The sequence below is a fragment of the Peromyscus leucopus genome, chromosome 7 (genome assembly GCF_004664715.2).
Source record: "Peromyscus leucopus breed LL Stock chromosome 7, UCI_PerLeu_2.1, whole genome shotgun sequence".
NCBI lineage: Eukaryota > Metazoa > Chordata > Mammalia > Rodentia > Cricetidae > Peromyscus > Peromyscus leucopus.
In genome coordinates, this window is record NC_051069.1 from 70,878,674 (window position 1) to 70,890,832 (window position 12,159).

General features: G+C 38.1%; 1 long non-coding RNA gene across 3 annotated transcripts in view; it reads left to right on the top strand.

Moving 5' to 3' along the window:
* The window catches only part of LOC114700264, a 76,327-nt gene extending 65,580 nt beyond the window's left edge, over positions 1-10,747 (top strand). Inside the window, exons 3-5 of one of the 3 annotated variants that reach the window (XR_005092011.1) lie at positions 265-514; positions 2,379-2,428; positions 4,040-10,746. This is a non-coding gene — a long non-coding RNA (uncharacterized LOC114700264). Of the gene's footprint in view, positions 1-264; positions 515-2,378 lie in introns of all 3 variants that reach the window. The other 2 variants (XR_005092012.1, XR_003735651.2) reach the window with 2 other exon arrangements.
* The last annotated feature ends 1,412 nt before the right edge of the window (positions 10,748-12,159 follow it).

Here is a 12,159-nt window from a genome sequence, read left to right on the forward strand (position 1 = left end):
TTTTGGTTTTGCTCGTTTGTTTTGTGTGTGAGAAACAGGGTTTCATGTAGCCCTGGGTGACCTCAAACTCATGTAGCTGAGGCTGGCTTTGAACTCCTGATCCTTCTGTCCCCACCTCCCACTTACAAGGATTATAGACTCATGACACAGTTGCCTGCATCCAGATTGAGTTAAGGTTTCAACATACATTCAAAAATGTTAAAGGCTTCTATACTCAGCCATACCTGGTTAATTGATTTTCATGTCTCTTTCCCAACATTATAGGAATTTCGTCCCTATAATGAAATTCACATACTGTATATTGACAATGTAAGAATTGGAAAAGAATAGCATTTTTAAAAAAAAGGAAACACATGAAGCAGGAATGATCGTCATGGTGTTAAAGACTTAGTTATAAAACAAATGCAAAATAAATGAAATCCAGAGGAAGTTTTGACTGAACTCATAAAGGAATGGTGTTCTACAAATCAAAAGAGACTTAACTCCTTTAATGCCAGAAGAGTGTCAAACAAAGGTAAGGAAAAGTCATGACAATATTATACAGTCTTCATTCCTCTGCATATAAAACTTGTTTTCTTATAGGTAACAAATACATCATTGACTCTATCTTAATAATTAAAACTCAAATTGTTTACACACATACACAACAGAAGAATTTATTAAGTACCCGAGGGCAGGGTTAGGTGACTGTTAGCCCTGGTCTGGTGGACACGCCAAGCTCATGCTCCCAGCATTCCCAGAACATTCTGTCCAGCAGGAAAAACCAGCCTAAGTTGCCGAGACTTACTCATGTGCCTAAAAATACTACAGTTTTCTGTTCGGAAGCATAAAGGAGCTTTTTCTTAGCCAAAGTAAAGAGGACTCGAAGTACTGTTAAGGATGGAAAATGTAGATATTTGGAAATTGTTTTTTTGTAGGAACTCAAATGTGTGCTAGTACCCATTGAGAAAGTAGCTCCTCAAACTGGTTCTAACTGGAGAAGTTGACAGGTCTAGTCAGGAAGAGGAGCCTGCAGCCCCTGGGAATCCGTCTCCTATTTACATTGTATCTTATTTACAGCCTGAGTGTTTGAGATCTGGATGGGGAAACTTTCAATCTTGTATTTTGATCATTCTTTGAAATTATTAAAAATGGAAATCTCCCAGTTGTTAACACTCTTTGAATTTTGAAATTTAAGTGAAAAACACTGAAAATAGGAATGTCTTATGTCTAGATGACAGTCATATCTACTTAATTGGGATTTTTCTCCTGCTTTCTTGAGCTTAATTGTGTCACTTAGTAGACACAGCACAAAGCTATAAAGTCTCTTCTAGTTTTTTTTTTAACTAACTACATCTGCTATATAGTTCAAGATGCAACAATAAATTACATAGCCATTATGGGGTTTGTTACAATTTGAGTAATCAAAAAAAAAAATGCATCCCTTTCAGAATATATTATTTTGATATTTTTTACTGTTTAAAAGCAATATCCTCAGTCTTTGAAAATATCAAATTAAATTTGTAAAATCAGTATAAATAAACAAATTTGAATTATGAAAATATTATGTTACATGCAAAATGTTACCATTAAATTACAAATATTTTTCTCATAAGAGTCAGAAGTATTAACTTCATTCAAAATTTACACCTAGTTCTTTCTCTATATAAAATGAGAGTTCTAAGTATCTGATACTACTTCTGAATGTAAATGAACAATTTTGAAAAAAGCTTCTGAAAAACTATTTATTCAAATTACTTTTTTCTTAATTTGTTTTTTTATTTTACACCCTGACCACAGTTTCCCTTCTCTCCTCTCCTCCCAGTCCCTCCCCCACATCTCCCTTCTGTACCCCCATCAACTCCTGTTCCATTTCTATCCGTAAAAGGGCAGCTCCCCCTGGATATCAACAAAACATGGTGTATCAAGTATGTACTAAGAACCTCCTTCCTTTGTATTAATTAAGGCTAGGCAAGGCAACCCAATATGAGGAATAAGGTCCCCAAAGCCAGCAAAAGTGTCAGAGACAGCCGCTGCTCCCACTGTTAGGAGTCCCACAAGAAGACCAAGCTACACAACTGTCACATATATGCAGGGGGCCTAGATTCATGGACATGTAGGCTCTCTGGTTGTTGGTTCAGACTCTGTGAGCTCCTATGAGCCTAGGTTAGTTGGTTCTGCGGTATATATATATATCCTTGACCCCTCTGGCTCCTATAATCTTCCTCTCTCTCTTCAACGTGATTCCCTGGGCTTATCCTAATGTTTTACTGTGGGTATCTGCATCTGTTTCCACCAGTTAGGTCAGGCACCAATTTATGACTATAGCAGAATATCATTAGACATCATTACATTGACATAATATTTTTTCTCTCTAGTCATGTTTGGTTCCATCCTAGGTACGTGGACCATTCAGCCTCTGGTTCTGGCACACAAGGCAATGTCAAAGGTAGGCTCACTCTCATGGCATGAGTCTCAGGCTAGATCAGTCACTGTTTGGCCACTCCAACAATCTCTGTGCGACCCTTACCCCAGAATATCCTGTAGGCAGGACGAACTGTAAGTCAAAAGTTATGTGGCTGGGCCAGTGTCCCAATGTCTCCACTGGACGTCTTGCCTGGTCACAGGAGATGACCAGTTCAGGTTACATATCCCTTTTGCTTGGAGTCTTAGTTGGGGCCATTGTTGTAGATTCCTTGGAGTTTCCCTTGCGCCAGGTTTTCACCTGACCCTGAAATGACCGCCTTTCCAGTTGTCTCTTTTAGTTTTCTTCCTCCTACTCACCCACCTGATCCCTCATGTTCCCTTCTTCACCTGCCCCAAGTCCACCCACGAACTCTCTTCTACTTACTTTTCCTAGAGGAAAAAATGACTTTTATCCTGTTTTTATACTGTAAAGGTTATGCTCTGTCCAGTTCTTAGGAGGTTGTTCCTTCTGCTAACAGATACCCTTATTTTCTCCACTTATAGGCTTGTGTTTTTCATGTTGTTACTTAATCTATTAAAATCTTATCTTGGGGCTGGGATGTAGCTAGATATCAGAGCATAACTTTAGCATCAAATCTCAGTGCCAAAAATATGAAAATAGTTTCTTTTCTCAGAGTGTAACCAAATAAGTTTGTATATGAGAATACCTAATATTACCACATATCCTTACACAATACCAAACACAAAACAGAGAGCATGTTCTCCAGATATCCAATCTTATCTTTTCTAAAACACACAAATATTTCAGACTGATTTTATGGGGTTCTCCAGTTACAAGTGTCTCATGAGGCATAGTCCACAAGTAGGAAACTGTCATTAAAAAATCTGCATCACTCATAGAGCTAGTAGTCACAATGAAAAACATAAGTAATAGTCAAATATTGTAACATTGTATCATCAGTTTTCCATGAATACATTTTGCTCAACTTGAGATAGAAGATATGTAAAACTACTGCTCTTATTGGTATTAGTAGGACTTCCAGGTAATAATTTGCCATATAAGTCAGGAATGGCCAACTAATTAGTTGGGAAGGGGGCTTGACTGGGGTCTGTGTCGCAGCACAAGGAAGACATTCTCTGAGAGTGATAGGAGCATGATAAAATATCCTCAGAAAAGCCATGTGGAAAAAGCTCAGTTACCAGTTGTTGCAGCTTTCTTGGTAGTGATGAGGTCATGGGATCTTTGTCTTCATCAATGTGGTCATCTTTTGTTGGAGTCATAATTTGATGCCATTGCATCAGAGATTTGGGAGGTAGAACCTTGAAGGGCATATCTTGTCCAAGAGCCTCCATTCTGTCTACTTTCCAGTTACCTGGAGGTGAACACTTCTCCCTGCCATGTACTCCTCATGGTGCTCATCTCATTTGAGGTTCAAGCAATGGGACCGAGTGACCATGGAGGAAAACCAAAACTGAATCAAAACAAACCTTTACTTCTTCAAACAGTTTTAGGCATTTGACTCTAAAGTGAAAAGTCAGGCTCTGAATGCTAGACCCTTGTAGACACAAATCAGCTGCCACTTACAGTCCTGATATTACGACTCATGTCATATTACTTCTTGGTTTTTACCAGCTGGAGCTTGTGATCTGCTCATACCCATTGGGTTCCTGCAGTACAGCTTTCTGAAGATGGAAGAGGCACTCCTTCCTGCTGCACTGTGATCATAGGTGATCAATTCCAGCTGTAATGTTACTTTAATACAGGGACAATCACATACTGTCTACTGCAGTCATACTGTACATGCAGGTGAGATATAGAAAGCTTAACAGAGGGATGGATCGACAGCTCCAGAGTGTGAACATGGATAGAAACTTCTTTCGGTAGCAGTTGCTTCAGGTAGGAAAATCAAGGATTGCCCTCTCACACAATTTATAAGCCTACAGAGGTGTTCCCTGGTAGAAGGTTTCTATACAAGGTACCATTTCTATGGTTATCCAGCACTTGAATGATCCTATATAAGAAGAGATGATTTTTTTGAAAAGATTCAGTAAACAAGTCCTTACAGAATTTTGAATTATTGACAAGTACAAAAGTTCTAAGGGCAACTTGACCAAAGGAATATGTGAATTGAGATACATTTTACTGCTTTCAGGGGTTGGGTTTATCCCTTAAAAAGAGGGAAATGTAGACACAGGAAACTTCTTCCCCTTTGCTTGATTATCTTCCAGACCTGTCTGGATGGTGTTAGAAGTTATATTGCAATTCAATGGCGACATTTCCATATCTCAGCTCATACTAGGGCCATGCCATGTCATTTAAAATAAGAGTTTCTTTTTTGTTTGTTTTTTAGAGTGTCTAGGTCAAAATATCTCTATATTCAGGATGCAGCCTAAGGGAGTATATAATGAGACTGAAGTCTGACTTGTCATCTCAGGAGACTGCGTTTCTACATGCTCTGTTTCATAGGCAAGCAAAAACAGTGGTACAAGGAAATATTGGACATTTTCATCTTCATCTTCAAAGTTTGAGGATCAAAATTGTTCCAGTACACTCCTTTGAGTGCATCCTGAAGAAAGTTGGAAATCCATCCAAAAAGACAAGGAATTATCAGTATTTTCCATTTATTCTCTGAATTTAGGCCATTTCCCAAGCTTTTATGGTATAGGATGATCAAGTTGATGCTTACCTTCCTTCTGCCTAATTTGGAATCCTTGCATTTCCTCAAGATTCCCACAGGAGAAGCTGAGTTCTAACCTAAAGTCTGACCTTAATTGTATCCAACTCATTGACTTGTCTCCTAAGGTCTGTTGATGTTCTATTTTCTGTTATCCTCATATCCAAAGATTTCTTCTGAATACAGACTCTCACTTTTCTTCTAGCTGTATTGCCTCCTGCCTCCATTTTAACCATCAACTCTCTAGTTTACCTCTAGACTTACACACCATCTCCAGGTTTCAGCCTCCACAAACCTTATGTAATGTACTTTGACCTTCTGTGACATGAATTTGCTTTCCAGTTCTGTCCTCATCCTTCTTACTGTATCTTAGTACAAAAATCTCACTGTACAAAATTTCATCCTTCCCAGAAGTATCTTACAGATTTCTTAACACTTCCTTCTCCTTCTCATTACCTCACTTTCAATTTCTATGTGTGTGCCTATGTGTATGTTTGTATGTTTATGCTTATATGTATGTGTATGCAGTCAATCAGAGTTGTTTGTATGTGGACAGTTCGACTTTGGGTATCTTCATTTATTCCTATATCACTTCCTATATTACTTCCCAAGACAGTGTCTCTCATTAACCCAGTGCTCATTTGGTGAGGCTGATTGGCTGATTGGATGCAAACCCTGTGTGTGCGCAGTCTCCCATTCCTGAGCTGTGCTACCAACACCCATTACACATCTGGCTTTATGTGTGTGTGTGTGTGTGTGTGTGTGTGTGTGTGTGTGTGTGTGTGTGTGTATTTTGTGAGGTTATAGTATAATTCCATAATTTCCTGGTTTCATTTTCCTTCTTTTAAACTCTCCTATGTACCCCCTTGTTTCTTTCAAATTCACATCCTTTTTTATTTAATTGTTGTTATGTGTGGTGTGTGTGTGTGTCTACTGAGAGTCCACACTCAAGTCCATATGTTTGTATAGCAAGCATTTTACACACTAATCATCTCCATGTCGCTTTTCATTTTCTTCCCACATATACTGTCTTCTCATCCATTATTCTCTTCCCCTTCCACCAATGTGATCCTCATGAAAATCTATAACCAATCTGGTATTTCTTGTGTTTCTTACTTTCTTCTACTCAGTCACTTCTATGCAATGAAAGGGGCTCCTTTAAAGAAAGGTCCCGGTGCCCATTGGTGTAGCCTCCAATCAACCATTCTTCCTATGCACAGCTCTCCTTTATTTAACTTTTTTTTTCTACTGCCCTTCTTTCCCAGAACTGGAGGTAATCAACTCTTGAGTTTCACATGCCAGAGTAAAGGTAGTGTGACCCTGCAACTGGAACCAGATCTCCGGGAGAAGCCCAGAAACATTATGGTGGCAAGATTCTAGCCAAGAGCTGGTCTGCAAAAATGAAATGGAAATAGCAGAAAAGGCAGGAATGGAGGATTTTGTCCCTGAGACACAGAGAGCAGTTTCTTAGAGCAGGATGATTGATTCGGTGAGTTTGACTTTAATGAGCAGGAACAGATCTTCTATGTAAGGACTAGGCTCCCTGGAGCACTGGCCTTAGAGCTGGACTCTGGCCAAGATCCAGAGCAACTCAATTAAAGGCTGTGCCCAGGGGTTTTTATAGACCCATGAGGGTTCTGATTGCTTGGACATATGCAAACAGGGTTAAGATTAACTATTAATAAGCAGAGAGCCTCCAAACACAAGCAAATTATAGATCAGGGTCTCTGTTTCATTGGTTCCCACCCACCTCATGTAGTATTAAAAGCAGGAGAAAGGAAAACAAGAAAGGTAAGGTAGGTCCCCCTCACAATTTTCCATTCTCATTCCCAGATGTTAGCTCCAAACACAGACAGATGTCCCTCCTGCTCCTATCGTTCCCTACCATGGAAACTTCTAGCAGTCTCTATAGTATGAATTTTATCAACAGAGAACTCATCTAAATTTAGTTCAATCTGTTACTTTTAAGTTTTCAACTTACTTTACTGGTGTGTAGCATATGATATAGATAATGTACAGAACTATATTTCAGCAGCAATTCTCCTTAGCAAAAACGAGAATAGAAATGTAGTTATGTTCAAAATTAAACAAAGAAGTATAAAATTGCCCTGAAAAACAATATTGTAAATATTTAAATGAGTTTTCTTTTTAAAATAATGAAGAATTAACCACAGAACCTGCTTGAACTTGAATTTAAATAGTCAATAATTGGTATGTTTCATATAGAGTAACCAGAAGTTAGTTTTTCAGATTTACTTCTTCTGAGTTTAACTCAGAAGCATTTTTATTACCACATACATTAAATATTTTCTACTGAATAGTACATTAAGATAATAGCATGTTTGCATGAATCAAAACCTTGTGTTAATAGTAAAATGTGCTTACTTCATGGCAAAATATTCTGAAATTAATATATCCCCAAATTTGATGATTACTAATCTTTACCTGGACATGATAAATAAAATAAAATTAAACATTTAGTGTCATGGAACTAAACTCGTCAATTATGAAATATACCTTTACTTCTACAAATTAGTTTCAAAATTAATTGGTCATCAGTTAATTGCAGTAGTTAATGTAAGAAGCTGGGTTTGCCTTGTTGTTTAAGAAAAGCACAACAATTTTCTTAGGATTGCTTATAATTTTAGATGCAGCAAAAACATTCCTGGCCCCCAATACAAATGACTTGTAGAGATGAAAACAGTTTGATCAGTTCCATATCTTTAACTTTCCTATTGTTTGTCCTATGTACTACTTAATCCTGCCCTTACAATTACCTACTGGATAGCCATTACTCCTGACTGTATGGCAGAACTTCATGGTAAACCTTATTGTTGAAGACAGCACACTTGAGCCACAGTACATGAACAAATCAAGCTGGAACTACATGGAAGCTTCCTCCTTACCAGCTAGCTTTCATAGTACCAGAGAGTGCTACACAGCATTCTAGGGTAGAACAGTCTTATGCAGCCATGAACTCTGAAAGCCACAATAATGACTGATCTGGCAAGATGTGCCCTTTTGTGAAATAGTGGCACGAATGTTAGGGGGATAACCAATCACTCTCTGTGTGGATTTAAGGTCTGCTCCCCAACGTGACACTCATGCTCACTACTGTCAAACTGACCAAGAACCCATGGGCAGGATGGTGATAAGCTTTAGGTGAGAACTTACAACTATTATGTCGCTCAATAGACAGTATCGCACTGCATTATGAGTACTTATTTTTACACCCATGTATTAGTGCACCCGCCCCACCTCATCAGAGAAGCTTCTCTGTGTAGTGGATAGACAGTGGTGACTACAGAGGCTCCCAGCAGGTCAAAGTGCTGAAAGTCATACAAGGTGCTGAGCCCTCATGTAGCAACTGTGAATGTTACCTCCCCACAGGGCTCACAGGTTGATATTGCAGAAGAGGAAGGGGAAAGTTCACAGGTGCCAGTGGTTAAGAAGGATTTCTGTGAAATAGTGTCTTCTAGACATTCTGGGGCCACGACATTCATGAATTCACAGTACCTGTGGCTGTCTACCCAAGACCTGCACGAATAAACCAATTAGAATTTCAACATGGTTGAGGAGGGGGACCCAGGCTTTACCCCTAGCAGAGGAAGTACTGGCGGTTGACAACTACTGGGGAGGGAGAGTCACTTTTCTTCAGAAGCACAGCTCCTAATTGTTCAATTATGTTCTGCAGATGGCCTTATATTCATGCACATATAAGAGGCACTAATTAGGCATTTTGTTTAAAGAACATGAAGATGGTACAATAATACAGTTTGTGGAGGAACCTGAAAAGCTTTAACTGGGAAGGAGGGAATAAATATGAATGAAATCCACCGTTTATATGTAAGAAATTATCAAAGAATAAATAAAAATAGTTTCAAAACAATTTATCTACTGGCCAACCATACACACACACACACACACACACACACACACACACACACACACATACATACAGTGTATATACATGTACACACACATACACACACACATATGTGTGTATGTGTGTATTTTTGAACATATTTTTTTCCCAAGAATTGTGATCAATAACTGTAAACAGAGATGGAGTTTGCCTGGTCCCAAATAAACACACAAAAGCTTACATTAATTACAAAATGCTTGGCCAATAGCTCAGGCTTATTATTAACTATCTCTTACTTTTAAATTAACCCATTTCTATTACTCTATGTATTGTCACATGGCCTGTGGCTTTACCGGTCCTCTGACATTTTGATTCCTGCTTCTTGGGCAGCTCAGTCGCATCTCTCCCAACTCTATCCTTCTTCATCCCAGTCCTCAGTATGATTGTACCACCTAACTTTACCACCTAACAGCTTTATTGTTAACCAATGAGAGTAATATATATTCACAGGATCATCCCACAGCAAATAACCCTCTGTCCTAAAATATTGTTATTGATGAATCCTAGTTAGTTTCAGTCCTCAAGAAGAATTCTCACTATATCACTTAAGTCAGTACCTATATTTTCTGTTCATGTCTCTTTTTCCTTCTTCCTTGTTAGTGAACTCCCCCTCAAAAAAGTGCTGAGTTTTTCTTAGATATAGTTTCCAAAACTTGGAACATTTCATTGAGAAGAAAACTCAAAAAGAAACATGAGTGTCCTTCATGTTAAGTCTGGAAATTGAGTGGTAACCATATGGTTGAAATTTGTTTCCTAGGGTTCTGAGAGCAGTGAAACTTGTGATATTTAGTGGGTCATTTGAATGCATGTTATACAAAGTTCCTAAATTGTAATTGTAATTGTAATTTGCAATCAAAACAGTTGGTGGCACCTTTGAAGCAATTTTTTTTTGTTTATGACAGTGCCTAAGCTGCCTGTAAATCACTGGACAAACATATTACTGTACTAACGGTTTAGATGTACACTGCTTTGAGCAAAACTTCTGGATGCTTAGGTGATCAATCCTCTTTAAACATAACTATTATTTACTTCTTATAACCTTAAAAAGGAAAAGGAAAGAATGATTATGAATAATTAAATTAAAGAATAAGAATGAATAATTATGCTGCAAACAATAGTCCATATTACCCAAATATTTTTTTAAGCCTTGCCTTAGTAAAAATCAGTTCTCTTAATAAAACAAAACAGCAATTCCTACAAAAACACAGGATCAGGCTGAGAAGACACAACACGACAGTGTGGGACAGGGCAAGGATACTACTAACTCCTCCTTAAATTTCCCAAGTCTGCTTTATGGCCAATGTTTCTGACAAAGGAAAGTTCTTCTTTGGGTTAAAATATTGCAGACTTGGTGTAATCTCTTACAGGACAAATGTCCTTGAGAAGTTGAAGCACTGAGGTTCCTTCACTATTAGCACCAATAAGAAAGGGACTTAAGCTGAGCTAGAATACAACCAGTGAGTATGGAAAGGGAATTTAGTAGAAGATTTTATAGTTCTTCTTAGGGCTACTGAAGGTATAATTAGCCACAATTCTTCACTGAACATGAAACCAAATGAGCCGTCTATGCAGTATCACATGTGTAGTAGAGACTTGTTAAAGATGGTTCAGTGGGGAAAGCACTTGCCATGTAAACTCAAAAGCCTGAATTTGATCCCAAATCCCACGGTGGAAGAAAACCTATTCTTGAAAGCTGTTCTCTTACCTGTACCATATTCTCTCTCTCTCTCTCTCTCTCTCTCTCTCTCTCTCTCTCTCTCTCTCTCTCTCTCTCTCTCTCTCCCTCCCTCCCTCCCTCCCTCCCTCCCTCCCTCTCTCTCTCTCTCTCTCTCTCTCTCTCTCTCTCTCTCTCTCTCACACACACACACACACACACACACATACACACACACACGGAGGGGGATTGGGAGAGAGAGAAAAGCAATGAAAATAAATTAAATTGAAAATAAATAATTTTTTGTTGTAAATTCAGTGTTGTCCAGTAGTTAAGTGTACTTCAGAGCACTTTATTCCAGAATTATTTTTTTTCTCAGTTTTTTGAGATAGGGTTTCTTTGAAAATCTTATCTACCCACATGTTGCTCTGGAAAAAGTAGAAACAATCAAAGAAAATGTACAATTCTCTTGGACTTTAGAAAGTCAAAGGTAAATGAAATTTGGCACTAAAGTAGTAAATATGGATCCTAAGCAGCAATATATGATCATAACAGGGTCTCCTGTGAACTGAGTTCAAGTTGGATTGTATAGGGCTGTCTGGTAATACTTTTACAAGTTTGTTTCTATGTGTTATTCTGACAGTACAGTGAGGTACTGAGTAGAGTCTTCTATACTATTATTTGAAAAGTGTCATTGGATTATTCTTTCTCTTACAAAAGAATTTCTTAAAGCAGAAAAGAAAGCTATAGTGCTTTTTCTGTTGACCAAAAACTGAAAGAAAATATAGCTGACAGTGTAGTTCAGTGCAGTGTATTTGCCTAACATATGTTAGACCTGAGTTTTATCCCTAACAACAACAACAACACACACACACACCAAAATAAAATAAAAGAGCCACATACGTGTAGCCTGACATGAACTATATAACATGCCTTTACTATCATAGCTAGAGGCTTTAGCTAGAATATAAAAGACAAACGCCATGATGAATTTCCTCTAGGCAGTCAGTCAGCTTTCTAATTATTTAATACTGGGGAAGTATGGGTAATAAAAGTTAGTAATACTGTGTTACATTTGATTGGTGAAAATATGAAGAATGACTATAAAAACACAGAAGCGATAGACAAAGAAATGAGATCTGTGGACTGAAGAAGGGAAACCTGTCCTGAAGTAGGGAAACCTGGGGACAACAGGAGAGGAATATATTCCATGTATCTTAATTCAGGAAACAGTGTTTATGATCTCTAAAATGGAGAGATTCTAACCAGATAATGGAAGAGCACAAATAAATCATGGCACATTGTATTGTGAGACACATCCCTATGTTGATAAAAGATCATGGTGTTTGGGAATGTGATCTTTCTCTGTGAGAGAGTCCTCCCTTGAAAGATTGCTGTGAGAAGGTGTAAAAATTGGGCAGGTCCTTTGCATGTTTTGAAACTTAGCATCTAAGTAGAGAAAAAGGTACAAACAGCAGTAATTCGTAAGTTCTTACTTA